We start from the raw sequence: 14,552 nt of genomic DNA on the forward strand, positions 1-14,552 counted from the left end.
TCCCTGATGGTGCATCTGTCCGTCAAGGTTCCATCCATCTGCCACTGTGTATGGCTCGCTGTCTATCTGTTTACTACTGTCTAACAGGTAGGTGATCATTCAGTTTCTATACATATATTGATTTTCTTTGTTGTCTTACAGTTTTAGAGGATGCCATTACCCCTTCCCTCCCTGATGGTGCATCTGTCCATCAAGGTTCCATCCATCTGCGACTGTGTACGGCTCGCTGTCTGTCGGTCTGCACCTGTCTAACAGGTAGGTGATCATTCAGTTTCTATACATGTATTTTTTTTTGTTTGTTGTCTTATAGGTTTAGAGGATGCCATTACCCCTTCCCTCCCTGAAGGTGCATCTGTCCGTCAAGGGTCCATCCATCTGTCACTGTGTACGGCTCGTTGTCTATCTGTTTTCTACTGTCTAACAGGTAGGTGATCATTCAGTTTCTATACATGTATTGATTTTCTTTGTTGTCTTACAGGTTTAGAGGATGCCACTACCCCTTCCCTCCCTGATGGTGCATCTGTCTGTCAAGGGTCCATCCATCTGTCACTGTGTACGGCTCGTTGTCTATCTGTTTTCTACTGTCTAACAGGTAGGTGATCATTCAGTTTCTATACATGTATTGATTTTCTTTGTTGTCTTACAGGTTTAGAGGATGCCATTACCCCTTCCCTCCCTGATGGTGCATCTGTCCATCAAGGTTTCATCCATCTGCCACTGTGTACAGCTCGCTATCTATCTGTTTGCTACTGTCTAACAGGTAGGTGATCATTCAGTTTCTATACATATATTGATTTTGTTTGTTGTCTTACAGTTTTAGAGGATGCCATTACCCCTTCCCTCCCTGATGGTGCATCTGTCCATCAAGGTTCCATCCATCTGCGACTGTGTAAGGCTCGCTGTCTGTCTGTCTGCACCTGTCTAACAGGTAGGTGATCATTCAGTTTCTAAACATGTATTGACTTTCTTTGTTGTCTTACAGGCTTTCAGGACTCCAGGACCCCCCCCCCTTCTCTCCCTGATGTTGCATCTGTCAATCATGGGTCCATCCATCTGTCACTGTGTACGGCTCGCTGTCTATCTTTTTTCTACTGTCTAATTGGTAGGTGATCATTCAGTTTCTATACATGTATTGATTTTCTTTGTTGTCTTATAGGTTTAGAAGATGCCATTACCCCTTGCATCCCTGATGGTGCATCTGTCCGTCAAGGGTCCATCCATCTGTCACTGTGTACGGCTCGTTGTTTATCTGTTTTCTACTGTCTAACAGGTAGGTGATCATTCAGTTTCTAAACATGTATTGACTTTCTTTTTTGTCTTACAGGCTTTCAGGACTCCAGGACCCCCCCCCCACCCTTCCCTCCCTGATGGTGCATCTGTCAATCAAGGGTCCATCCATCTGTCACTGTGTACGGCTCGCTGTCTATCTGTTTTCTACTGTCTAATTGGTAGGTGATCATTCAGTTTCTATACATGTATTGATTTTCTTTGTTGTCTTATAGGTTTAGAGGATGCCATTACCCCTTCCCTCCCTGAAGGTGCATCTGTCCGTCAAGGGTCCATCCATCTGTCACTGTGTACGGCTCGTTGTCTATCTGTTTTCTACTGTCTAACAGGTAGGTGATCATTCAGTTTCTGTACATGTATTGATTTTCTTTGTTGTCTTACAGGTTTAGAGGATGCCATTACCCCTTCCCTCCCTGATGGTGCATCTGTCCGTCAAGGGTCCATCCATCTGTCATTGTGTACGGCTCGTTGTCTATCTGTTTTCTACTGTCTAACAGGTAGGTGATCATTCAGTTTCTATACATGTATTGATTTTCTTTGTTGTCTTATAGGTTTAGAGGATGCCATTACCCCTTCCCTCCCTGATGGTGCATCTGTCCATCAAAGTTTCATCCATCTGCCACTGTGTACGGCTCGCTGTCTATCTGTTTGCTACTGTCTAACAGGTAGGTGATCATTCAGTTTCTATACATGTATTGATTTTCTTTGTTGTCTTATAGGTTTAGAGGATGCCATTACCCCTTCCCTCCCTGAAGGTGCATCTGTCCGTCAAGGGTCCATCCATCTGTCACTGTGTACGGCTCGTTGTCTATCTGTTTTCTACTGTCTAACAGGTAGGTGATCATTCAGTTTCTATACATGTATTGATTTTCTTTGTTGTCTTACAGGTTTAGAGGATGCCACTACCCCTTCCCTCCCTGATGGTGCATCTGTCTGTCAAGGGTCCATCCATCTGTCACTGTGTACGGCTCGTTGTCTATCTGTTTTCTACTGTCTAACAGGTAGGTGATCATTCAGTTTCTATACATGTATTGATTTTCTTTGTTGTCTTACAGGTTTAGAGGATGCCATTACCCCTTCCCTCCCTGATGGTGCATCTGTCCATCAAGGTTTCATCCATCTGCCACTGTGTACAGCTCGCTATCTATCTGTTTGCTACTGTCTAACAGGTAGGTGATCATTCAGTTTCTATACATATATTGATTTTGTTTGTTGTCTTACAGTTTTAGAGGATGCCATTACCCCTTCCCTCCCTGATGGTGCATCTGTCCATCAAGGTTCCATCCATCTGCGACTGTGTAAGGCTCGCTGTCTGTCTGTCTGCACCTGTCTAACAGGTAGGTGATCATTCAGTTTCTAAACATGTATTGACTTTCTTTGTTGTCTTACAGGCTTTCAGGACTCCAGGACCCCCCCCCCTTCTCTCCCTGATGTTGCATCTGTCAATCATGGGTCCATCCATCTGTCACTGTGTACGGCTCGCTGTCTATCTTTTTTCTACTGTCTAATTGGTAGGTGATCATTCAGTTTCTATACATGTATTGATTTTCTTTGTTGTCTTATAGGTTTAGAAGATGCCATTACCCCTTGCATCCCTGATGGTGCATCTGTCCGTCAAGGGTCCATCCATCTGTCACTGTGTACGGCTCGTTGTTTATCTGTTTTCTACTGTCTAACAGGTAGGTGATCATTCAGTTTCTAAACATGTATTGACTTTCTTTTTTGTCTTACAGGCTTTCAGGACTCCAGGACCCCCCCCCCACCCTTCCCTCCCTGATGGTGCATCTGTCAATCAAGGGTCCATCCATCTGTCACTGTGTACGGCTCGCTGTCTATCTGTTTTCTACTGTCTAATTGGTAGGTGATCATTCAGTTTCTATACATGTATTGATTTTCTTTGTTGTCTTATAGGTTTAGAGGATGCCATTACCCCTTCCCTCCCTGAAGGTGCATCTGTCCGTCAAGGGTCCATCCATCTGTCACTGTGTACGGCTCGTTGTCTATCTGTTTTCTACTGTCTAACAGGTAGGTGATCATTCAGTTTCTGTACATGTATTGATTTTCTTTGTTGTCTTACAGGTTTAGAGGATGCCATTACCCCTTCCCTCCCTGATGGTGCATCTGTCCGTCAAGGGTCCATCCATCTGTCATTGTGTACGGCTCGTTGTCTATCTGTTTTCTACTGTCTAACAGGTAGGTGATCATTCAGTTTCTATACATGTATTGATTTTCTTTGTTGTCTTATAGGTTTAGAGGATGCCATTACCCCTTCCCTCCCTGATGGTGCATCTGTCCATCAAAGTTTCATCCATCTGCCACTGTGTACGGCTCGCTGTCTATCTGTTTGCTACTGTCTAACAGGTAGGTGATCATTCAGTTTCTATACATGTATTGACTTTCTTTGTTGTCTTACAGACTTTCAGGACTCCAGGACCCCCCCCCCCCCCTTCCCTCCCTGATGTTGCATCTGTCAATCATGGGTCCATCCATCTGTCACTGTGTACGGCTCGCTGTCTATCTGTTTTCTACTGTCTAATTGGTAGGTGATCATTCAGTTTCTGTACATGTATTGATTTTCTTTGTTGTCTTATAGGTTTAGATGATGCCATTACCCCTTCCCTCCCTGATGGTGCATCTGTCTATCTGTTTTCTACTGTCTAACAGGTAGGTGATCATTCAGTTTCTATACATGTATTGATTTCCTTTGTTGTCTTACAGGTTTAGAGGATAAGATAAGATAAGATAAGATAGTCTTTTATTAGTCCCGCAGTGGGGAAATTCACAGTGTAACAGCAGAAAGGGATAGCAGGACACTCAGTTACAAAAATTTAGATAAATAATTTACACTATATACACAATATAAATAAGAATTAAAAAAGCAATAAACAATATTATCTACAGCAAAAGACTCTTAATTGCACATGGGGGTGGGATATTGCACATAGTATTCCCTGAACATGAACATGTGTGTGTAGTTAAGTGTGTGTGTATGTGGTCCGCTGGGAGCAGTGTTGGTTGTGTAGTCTGACGGCAGCAGGAAGGAAGGACCTGCGATACCGCTCCTTCACACACTTGGGGTGAAGCCGCCTGTCGCTAAAGGAGCTGCCCAGTGCTGCCAGAGTCTCATGCATGGGGTGGGAGCTGTTCTCCAGCATGGATGCCAGCTTGGTTGTCATCCTCCTGTCTCCCACCACCTGCACTGGGTCTAAGAAGCACCCCAGGACAGAGCCGGCCCTCTTTATGAGTTTGTCCAGTCTCTTCTTATCTGCCGTCGAGATGCTACTGCCCCAGCAGACCACTCCATAAAAGATGGCAGATGCCACCACTGTGTCGAAGAACGTCCTCAGGAGTTCTCCCTGCACTCCAAAGGACCTCAATCTCCTCAGCAGGTAGGTAGATGCCATTACCCCTTCCCTCCCTGATGGTGCATCTGTCCATCAAGGGTCAATCCATCTGTCACTGTGTACGGCTCGTTGTCTATCTGTTTTCTACTGTCTAACAGGTAGGTGATCATTCAGTTTCTATACATGTATTGATTTTCTTTGTTGTCTTACAGGTTTATAGGATGCCATTACCCCTTTCCCTCCCTAATGGTGCATCTGTCCATCAAGGGTCCATCCATCTGCAACTGTGTATGGCTCGCTGTTGATCTGTTTGCTACTGACTAACAGGTAGGTGATCATTCAGTTTCTATACATGTATTGATTTTCTTTGTTGTCTTACAGGTTTAGAGGATGCCATTACCCCTTCCCTCCCTGATGGTGTATCAGTCCATCAAGGTTCCATCCATCTGCCACTGTGTACGGCTCGCTGTCTGTCTGTCTGCACCTGTCTAACAGGTAGGTGATCATTCAGTTTCTATACATGTATTTATTTTTTTTGTTGTCTTACAGGTTTAGAGGATGCCATTACCCATTCCCTCCCTGATGGTGCATCTGTCCATCAAGGGTCCATCCATCTGTCACTGTGTACGGCTCGCTGTCTGTCTGTTTGCTACTGTCTAACAGGTAGGTGATAATTCACTTTCTATACATGTATTGACTTGCTTTGTTGTCTTACAGGCTTTCAGGACTCCAGGACCCCCCCCCCCCTCCTTCCTAATGGTGGATCCATCAAACAAGGGTCTGTCCATTGCAACTATTTGTGTGAGTCAATATCTATCTGACTGCAAGTGTTTAATAGTTAGGTCATCATTCAGTTTCTATACATGTATTTATTTTCTTTGTTGTCTTACAGGTTTAGAGGATGCCATTACCCCTTGACTCACTATCTATCTGACTGCAAGTGTGTAAGAGTTAGGTCATCATTCAGTTTCTATACATGTATTGATTTTCTTTGTTGTCTTACACGTTTAGAGGATGCCATTACCCCTTCCCTCCCTGATGGTGCGTCTGTCCATCAAGGGTCCATCCATCTGTCACTGTGTACGGCTCGCTGTCTATCTGTTTGCTACTGTCTAACAGGTAGGTGATCATTCAGTTTCTATACATGTATTGACATTCTTTGTTGTCTTACAAGCTTTCAGGACTCCAGGACCCCCCCTCCTTCCTAATGGTGTATCCATCAAACAAGTGTCTGTCCATTGCAACGGTGTGTGTGACTCGCTATCTCTCTGACTGCAAGTGTGTAAGAGTTAGTTCATCATTCAGTTTCTACACATGTATTAACTTTTTTTTGTCTTACAGGTTGAGGACCTTCTGAGCCCCTCCCTCCCTGACCGTAGATCCAGCCACCATCAATCTGTCCATCTGCAGCTGTGTCTGGCTCACTGTCTATTGTTCTGCAACTGTGTAAAAGGTAAGTGATCTTTCAGTTTCAAAACCTGTATTGATTGTCTTTGTTGTCTTTCAGGTTCCGAGGATGCCATTACTCCTTCCCTCCCTGATGTTGAATCTGTCCATCAAGGGTCCATCCATCTGCAACTGTGTTTTGACCAGCCACTGCCACAAAACACACCCTCATTTCTCTTACCCTCAACCCAGCTTCAGCAACGTAAAAGGCAAAGAAGACGTAGTTTGCCACGTAGAGCTCCAGGATGTACTTCTCGCTAACTTCAGGGATGAAGTCCAAAATGATAGTCAATACGTTGAGCAGGATTACAATGCACATGCGAATGAAAGGGGGCACTGAAGACAATCTTGTAGCACAGCTTCTGCATGGCATTCCTGTCAAACCCAACATTTTATTATTTAGGAACCTAAATTCTGCAAAGCACTAACATACATTTCTTTACCTTTCAATCATCACCATAACCATGGACGCTGATTTAGCATAACAGAAACATACAGTCTTATGCAAAGGTTTAGGCACCCATGGCCAAATTCTTTTTTTCTCCAATCTGTTTTTTATTAGAGGAGTGGTAAATAGCCCCTGTGGCTAATCAAACATACCCACAATACTTTCAGCAAATCCTAGTAGACAATTAAGGCTGTTACACACCAAAGGTTTTGAAAATGCAAAATATTAGCACACAATTTTCTCACGTCTCTCAAGTGCTCACACAGGTGTAGCACTTTTTTTTTTTTAGTTGAGGGGTTGAGAAGGACTGAACCAACTGTGAAATGAGATTTATTTCATATTACTGTGGAGCTGTGTGCAGATTTCCATGAGGAAACTGTTCGTTCTCCTTTCACCACTGACCTGCACATTTCACTTTTTCTGAGAAGAGACTTTCGGCCCCGTCTCAAATCACATCATACTCTCTACATAGTGCACTACTTAAAAAAACACAACACAACACAAAAATCATTAGACAGTGCCAGCATGGTAGAAACCGAGTTGTCCAGCTGAATGTAACTGTCTTGTACTGACGTGTACTGTTTTGGGTGGAGGTGCTGCTACTTCACAACCTACAAAGTGCACTCCATAGTGGAGAGGGAGTGATTTGAGACTGGGCCTCAAAAAGTAAAGCACAGCATGCTTCTTTTAGGAAAAGTGAAAGAAGTTTCTACACAGATTAAACTGTAGGAGAGCTTCTACACACAGCTCAGATTCACGCTAACTGAGTTTGAGCTGAACAGATCTTGGAGACGCAGCTCCCTCCATAGGTGAGGAAGACACACAGCGAGTTCTAGTTCTAGGTGTCATTAATCACGGCTGGCAGAAGTCACGTCATACTTGAGTCAGCTATGGGGCGCATGCAACATCGCTAGTGCGGTGTTAGCACGTCCTGGCTCGCTCGTGGAAATTAGCATCACACACTTTAAAGCGCATTGCAGGGTTTCTGTGTGGACCATGTTTATGATTTTGAGACTTTATATCATCTTTTGACAGGACCATGGCTATAGCTATCCGTTAGCATAAACTAGCTAACTGCATGCCAAAGTCATCACAAAGTCATATCAAACCTTGTTTTAAACAGACTTGAAGTGGATTCCAATAAGAATTATTTGGCACTACGTTTATACAGTGGGGGAAAAAAGTATTTAGTCAGTCACCAATTATGCAAGTTCTCCCACTTAAAAATTTGAGAGAGGCCTGTAATTGACATCATAGGTAGACCTCAACTATGAGAGACAAAATGAGAAAATCACACTGTCTGATTTTTAAAGAATTTATTGGCAAATAATGGTGGAAAATGAGTATTTGGTCAATAACAAAAGTTCATCTCAATACTTTGTTATATATCCTTTGTTGGCAATGACAGAGGTCAAACAAGGTCTTCACAAGGTTGACACACACCGTTGCTGGTATGTTGGCCCATTCCTCTATGCAGATCTCCTCTAGAGCAGTGATGTTTTGGGGCTGTCGGCGGGCAACACAGACTTTCAACTCCCTCCAAAGGTTTTCTATGGGGTTGAGATCTGGAGACTGGCTAGGCCACTCCAGGACCTTGAAATGCTTCTTACAAAGCCACTCCTTTGTTGCCCTGGCAGTGTGCTTGGGATCATTGTCATGCTGAAAGACCCAGCCACGTTTCATCTTCAATGCCCTTGCTGATGGAAGGAGGTTTGCACTCAAAATCTCACAATACATGGCCCCATTCATTCTTTCATGTACACAGACCAGTCGTCCTAGTCCCTTTGTAGAGAAACAGCCCCAAAGTGTGATGTTACCACCCCCATGCTTCACAGTTGTTATGGTGTTCTTTGGATGCAACTCAGCATTCACTCTCCACCAAACACAACGAGTTGTGTTCGTACCAAACAGTTCTACTTTGGTTTCATCTGACCATAAGACATTCTCCCAATACTCTTCCGGAACATCCAAATGCTCTCTAGCAAACTTCAGATGCGGCCGGATATGTACTGGCTTAAGCAGGGGAACACATCTGGCACTGCAAGATCTGAGTCCCTGGCAACGTAGTGTGTTACTGATGGTAGCCGGTAGTTTGTAACGTTGGTCCCAGCTTTCTGCAGGTCATTCACTAGGTCCCCCCCGTGTGGTTCTGGGATTTTTGCTCACTGTTCTTGTGATCATTTTGACCTCACGGGCTGAGATCTTGCATGGAGCCCCTGATCGAGGGAGATTAGCAGTGGTCTTGTAGGTCTCCCATTATTTCTGATTATTGCTCCCACAGTAGATTTCTTCACACCAAGCTGCTTGCCTATTGCAGATTCAGTCTTCCCAGCCTGGTGCAAGTCTACAGTTTTGTTTCTGGTGTCCGTCGACAGCTCTTTGGTCTTCACCATAGTGGAGTTTGGACTGTGACTGTTTGAGGTTGTTGGCAGGTGTCTTTTATACTGTTAACGAGTTTAAACAGGTGCCATTAATACAAGTAATGAGTGGAGGACAGAGAAGCCTCTTAAAGAAGAAGTTACAGGTCTGTGACAGACAGAAATCTTGCTTCTTTGTAGGTGACCAAATACTTATTTTCCACCTTTATTTGCAAATAAATTCTTTAAAAATCAGACAGTGTCTCTCATTTTGTCTCTCATAGTTGAGGTCTACCTATGATGTCAATTACAGGCCTCTCTCATTTTTTTAAGTGGGAGAACTTGCACAATTGGTGACTGACTAAATACATTTTTTCCCCCCACTGTATAAAGGCCTCCTTGGCTTGGTTTGGGAAAAGTGTGATTTATGCATGCAGATTACACTGTGCTAACAGATGCTAGTGTTAAGTGCTACATTAGCCTTGTAGTTGCAGTGCAAGACTAAAGAATGAAACTGTTGCATAATTATTACGAAACACTGTGGTCTTCCTGGTCCTGATTTAGCAACACAGCAAATGTAAATAGAAGGTGTTCTAACGGGTCAGAACCGATGCAGAACCTCACAGCATGTGCTTGTGTTGGTCTAGTTTCAAAGTGTATTTTCTCTGGTCTAGACGAAATGGGGTTTGGGGGTTGACTTACTTTGAAGGCTTGGTGTATTTGATGACACAGATCCAGTTGATCAGTTTCCAGCACTTGATACTGAAATGTTTTCCCCCCAATCCCAGTACATGTTTGTCATCAACACTCATGAACCTGAGGATAAACAACATGAATTACACCTGTCCTCTGTTTGACATGCCTCTAAGGCCTACTAGTTCCATGCAACATGTCTACACTACAGCACTCAAAATTATTCAACCTCCACTGTAAATAAGTGTAATCTCCAGATTCAGCTCACAATACCACTATTAATGACAACTGCTGTCTCAGATGAATTCAACCCACTGAACATAATCCTGCACACAAGCTAGGGCTAGGATTCAGAGGGCTGGGATGTGTTTTTGGAAGATGATTATCTTGATGAATTTACATTTACACTGAAGGCATTTAGCAGCTGCTCTTCTCCAGAGCAACTTACAAACGTGCTTCACCGTTCACTCACCGAAAATACCCTTAGCTCATTTGTAGAGGCTAGGATCCAAAAGATCATTCCAAGCTTAGACTCTACTAAACAGTATGGAGACCACAAGTAGTACTCTAGTAAGTAAGACAGCGTTTGAAGACAGCGAGTGGAAGGGCAAGATGGATTCAATCAAGTATTGGGAAATCCTAGGAGAACACATCATGCCTTCTGTGAGGAGGCTTGAGTATCTTTGGACCTTCCAACAGGACAGTGAGCCAAAGCATACCCCAAGTCCCCCAAGGCTTGGTTTAAGAAGTCCTGGAAGGTTCTGCACAGTCGCCTGACTTGAACACCTGAACCCCATAGAAAATCTTTGGAAGGCGGCTGCAGCAGCAAACCCAGCAATATCGGTGAACTGGAACCAGTGAGGAAGGGGCTAGAAGCTGGTATCTGGCTGGGCAGCACGTTTGCAGCAGGGCAGAACCGCAGAAGGGAGCTCTACTAAGTTTTAAAGAGGCTGGTGATGAAGGGGTCGAATAATTCTGAGACTGCAGTCGTCATTAAAGTGGTATTTTGGGCTGAATGTGGAGAAAGCCCTTATTCTATTAATTTTGTTGAGATATTTAAATTGCTCTTGTTTGATTAGTTTATTACAAACAGATAGCCATGATAATATAAATACCACTATTTTCTATGCCTTTAAAGCTAAATAAGCCTATATAAATAATATGTAAATAAGCTCTGTTCTAACTGGCTGCCCTGTTTTGCACCTCATTCAAAGAGCAGGCTGTACTGGGATGGACATGGACTGAGTGGTGAACAGTGAACACCTTACAATCTTTACATTATTACAGTTTTTACACACTACACCAAAACCGTACATCCCATTCACACCCCACAGCCTTACCTCTACTTATCTCTAAGTAGAAAGATTGCCAAAAAAAACCCCAACACATTTAAAATACATGATACATTTCCTCATTAATAAAATATAGTAATAAAGTGAGAGGAAAAGAGTTATTTTTAGAAAAAAAAATTCTCATAACATTAAAATAAACACAATTCATTGTGATCGTTGTGTGTGAGTGTGTTAGCTTTGCTAGATCAGTAAAGTAGATCAGGTGAGCTGCAGCTGGAACTTAACACACCCATACAGTGTATGGAGATCAGCACCCAAACCTGTGCTCTTCTAACCAGCATTTCAATTACTTTACTTACCAACAAAACGATCTGACCACTGACTTTATGTTTATTTGAGTTTATTCTAATGTTATATAGAGTTAATTACAGGTAGACACTCTCATTGACCACTGACTTCATGTTTATGTTTTTGGATAATTATATGGTATATAGTTTTTTCTGTTCACTTACTGCTGAAAGAGAGTTAGTAAATTGTGTTGGCTGAACTATATATCGTATTAATTACAGGATAATGTTCCAAACCCCACCAAACAACGATTCGGGGTGAGCTAAATCACTGGTTGATAAGGGTCATTGCGACTTTCCTTGTCAGCATTCCGGCACTGTACTGCTCCCAGTAGCTCTTCTGAAGATAAACCAGGCTGAGTCAGTCCACACATGCACCACTGTCCCGTTCCCCTACCCACCCTATCTCAATGCTTACTGAATTACACGCTGCAGGACATTGGGTTGGGGATTTTTCAGAGCTCATAACCTCATCAGCCATGACTAGAGGAGATTTAATAGAGTGAGTGATAAAGCCATAGTAGAGAAGAACATGGAAAAAGAGGAACATGGCACAAGACAGGTTCAGTTTGACTCAATGGGAAATAACACTGGCCACTACCTGTCCCGGCACATCTGACATTATTCTGAATTAATGCAAACTTGTCATATCATGAACATCATTGCAGAAATGCACTATTATTTTGCATATTACTATTATTAAAATGTAATTCTATAATCATAAAGTTGATCACTGCCATTTAAATGTTTTTTTGCTTGATTAGCAATTCATTTATTTAGACTTAAGCGACAAGAGCGTTAGTAAGGTTGTTGGATGATGGATGATATCCAAGGATGTTGGATGATGATCACCATCCCACCTCATCCCCAACTTATCCCAAAAGTACTGGATGGAGCTCCACCATCATTCCATTCACAGCTCTTCCACTGCTCCACAGCTCAATGCTGGGGGGCTTTATACCCCTCTAGCCCACGACTGGCATTAGGCAGCATGGTGTCAATAGGTTCATGATGTTGATCTGCTTCAGAGAGTCCTATTCTATCAGCAGTGCTACTCCACAGGGACTAGACAAGCTGTGTGTGTGCATTTGCACATCTGTGTCAGCAATGTGAGCAACTTTAAGTAGCTGAATGCATTCATTAGAACATACAGTGTGAGTTTGTGTGGACCACACAGACTGGGACGGTACATTTAGAAATGTGTAAATTACCACAGCTCTTAGATAATGCATGTAAACCTCTTTTATTTGTAAGAAAGCAACATGAGATGTTTCATGGTAGAAACACTTTAACAATTGACTACAAGGACAAATCCATAAAGTGGTGTCTAGGTATGAATTTATTATCAACATCTTTGAATAGCTACTTGAGAGTGGTTAAAGCTGTATCAGGGCAAAGCGGGTCTAAAAGCAGCAGCACTGCCTAAGTAGAAGTGTCCATATATTAGATTGATACTGTGTGTGTGAAAGAGAGAGAGTGTAGGAACCTTAAAGGATTTCAGGATATGTATTCGGGCTATCTCCATCATTTCGTCCAGTTTCTGCTTTGGGGTTTTGGGGATGTCATTTACATCACAGTCTGGACCTGTTCTCCTCTTCCTGGTAAAACGACAGTCCACTCTGTTCTGCTGGAGATCAACACATAGATTCTTTATCAATCAACAGGCCTGACACCCTGCCAGTTGGTGGTCTGTCCCTCCATGAACCACTGCTGACAAGGAGCCCACCGTAAACCGTATTCAGGGCAATAAAGTTTATAAATATGTGGTATTGTGTTTTGTGTCGTAATGTTTGTTGTTTATCATACCTGGCACAACAACGTTCTCTTTCAGAGATAATAAGGTTACTGAACAGATGTTTTGGCTCACATATGACATTTATATTTGATTTACATTCTGTATCGACCAGATCAAATCTGCGCTCCCCACGTTTTAATCCAATTAAAAACACAATGAAAAAAGGATGATACAACTAGAAAAAAAAAACATACTAAACTTTATTTCCATTTAATTACATTAAAACCAGGTTGTTTTTTTAGTTTATCTACGTTTGTCTGTCACTGTGGAATAAATGTAGAACAGATTTAAATATAAATATTTTAAGTTCATTGCACCACGTTTTTAAGTGTAATGTAATCATACTAAAATTTCTCCTCTTCCATTTGCTGATGTTGACCATTCCATCAGCATATTATTTGGGCTGAGAATGAGACAGCATTACTTATAGGGTTCATCATCGATATCGTGGTTTAAAAAAAACAAACAAACAAAACAAAAGCCAAGCGGTTCCACATGACAAAAATGAACTTTGGTGTTGACATTACTGATGTGCATAAACTGTAAAATATTAATGAAGATCTTTAAAACACTGCTGGCTTGTATTTCAAATCAAGTCACCATCAACACATCATAAATATAACATTCTATAAGTAATTCCCTTCAATGTATTCATATAAGTCCAGTTTGTTCTGTAAAATTAGATTAATATTGGCCCTTTAAATGCTTAAAATTGATTTTAAGGACAAATGTGAACAGCAAAGTTGATGCTTATGTATCAATTTATAACCAAAAATGTAACAACAGCTGCTTGAGAGAATGCAACAAGTGTTTAAAACTGCATCAAAGCAAAGAGGACCAACTGAAGAGTCTCCAGCACATGTTACTTTCACCAACAACAAAAAGAACTGCTGCAGGTGGTAAATGCTGAATTGACTCCTGATAATAACCTGAAACCTGGACTGTGGGGGAATCTCTCTTCATTCACATACCTTTTTTCCAGAAGTTTCGTATGGGCTCTTAATGCGTACAAGCCGTGTTACCATCTTCCAGTTGACATTGAACATAGATCAGTCAGCTTTGAGCTTGTTGATGATGTTCTCGGTGGACTCCTCCATGGTCTGCAACAGCCTGTGCACAGTCTTTTGTTTTGCCCGAGAAATATCACTGATGCCTGCCAACATGAGGAGAGATGGTCAATAAATCTGCTAACCTCATCTTTTCCATTCAAACAAGACACATTTTATTTCTAAATGCTGTGCTGCTGTGTTTACACAGCAGGGCTATGCGTGCAGAAGTGTGAATGGCAAAACACACACTGAATCGATAACAATTTGGGCCAATGGAGCTGTGTGAACGTAGTCTTAATGTTAAGTCTTACCGATAAGCCTAAAAAACAGGCTTGTTGTGGATCCGTTAATAACAAGGGTAAGAATAACCACTCCGCAGGAAAGCACTAAAATCTGGAACATAGAGAATAAATACATTTCTAATAAACCACAAAATACCTGTAAATATATGTATAAACAGAGCATTTATGCCTTCTAAATCCTAATGCTGCATT

Source organism: Salminus brasiliensis, chromosome 21 (assembly GCF_030463535.1).
Source record: "Salminus brasiliensis chromosome 21, fSalBra1.hap2, whole genome shotgun sequence".
Taxonomy (NCBI): domain Eukaryota; kingdom Metazoa; phylum Chordata; class Actinopteri; order Characiformes; family Bryconidae; genus Salminus; species Salminus brasiliensis.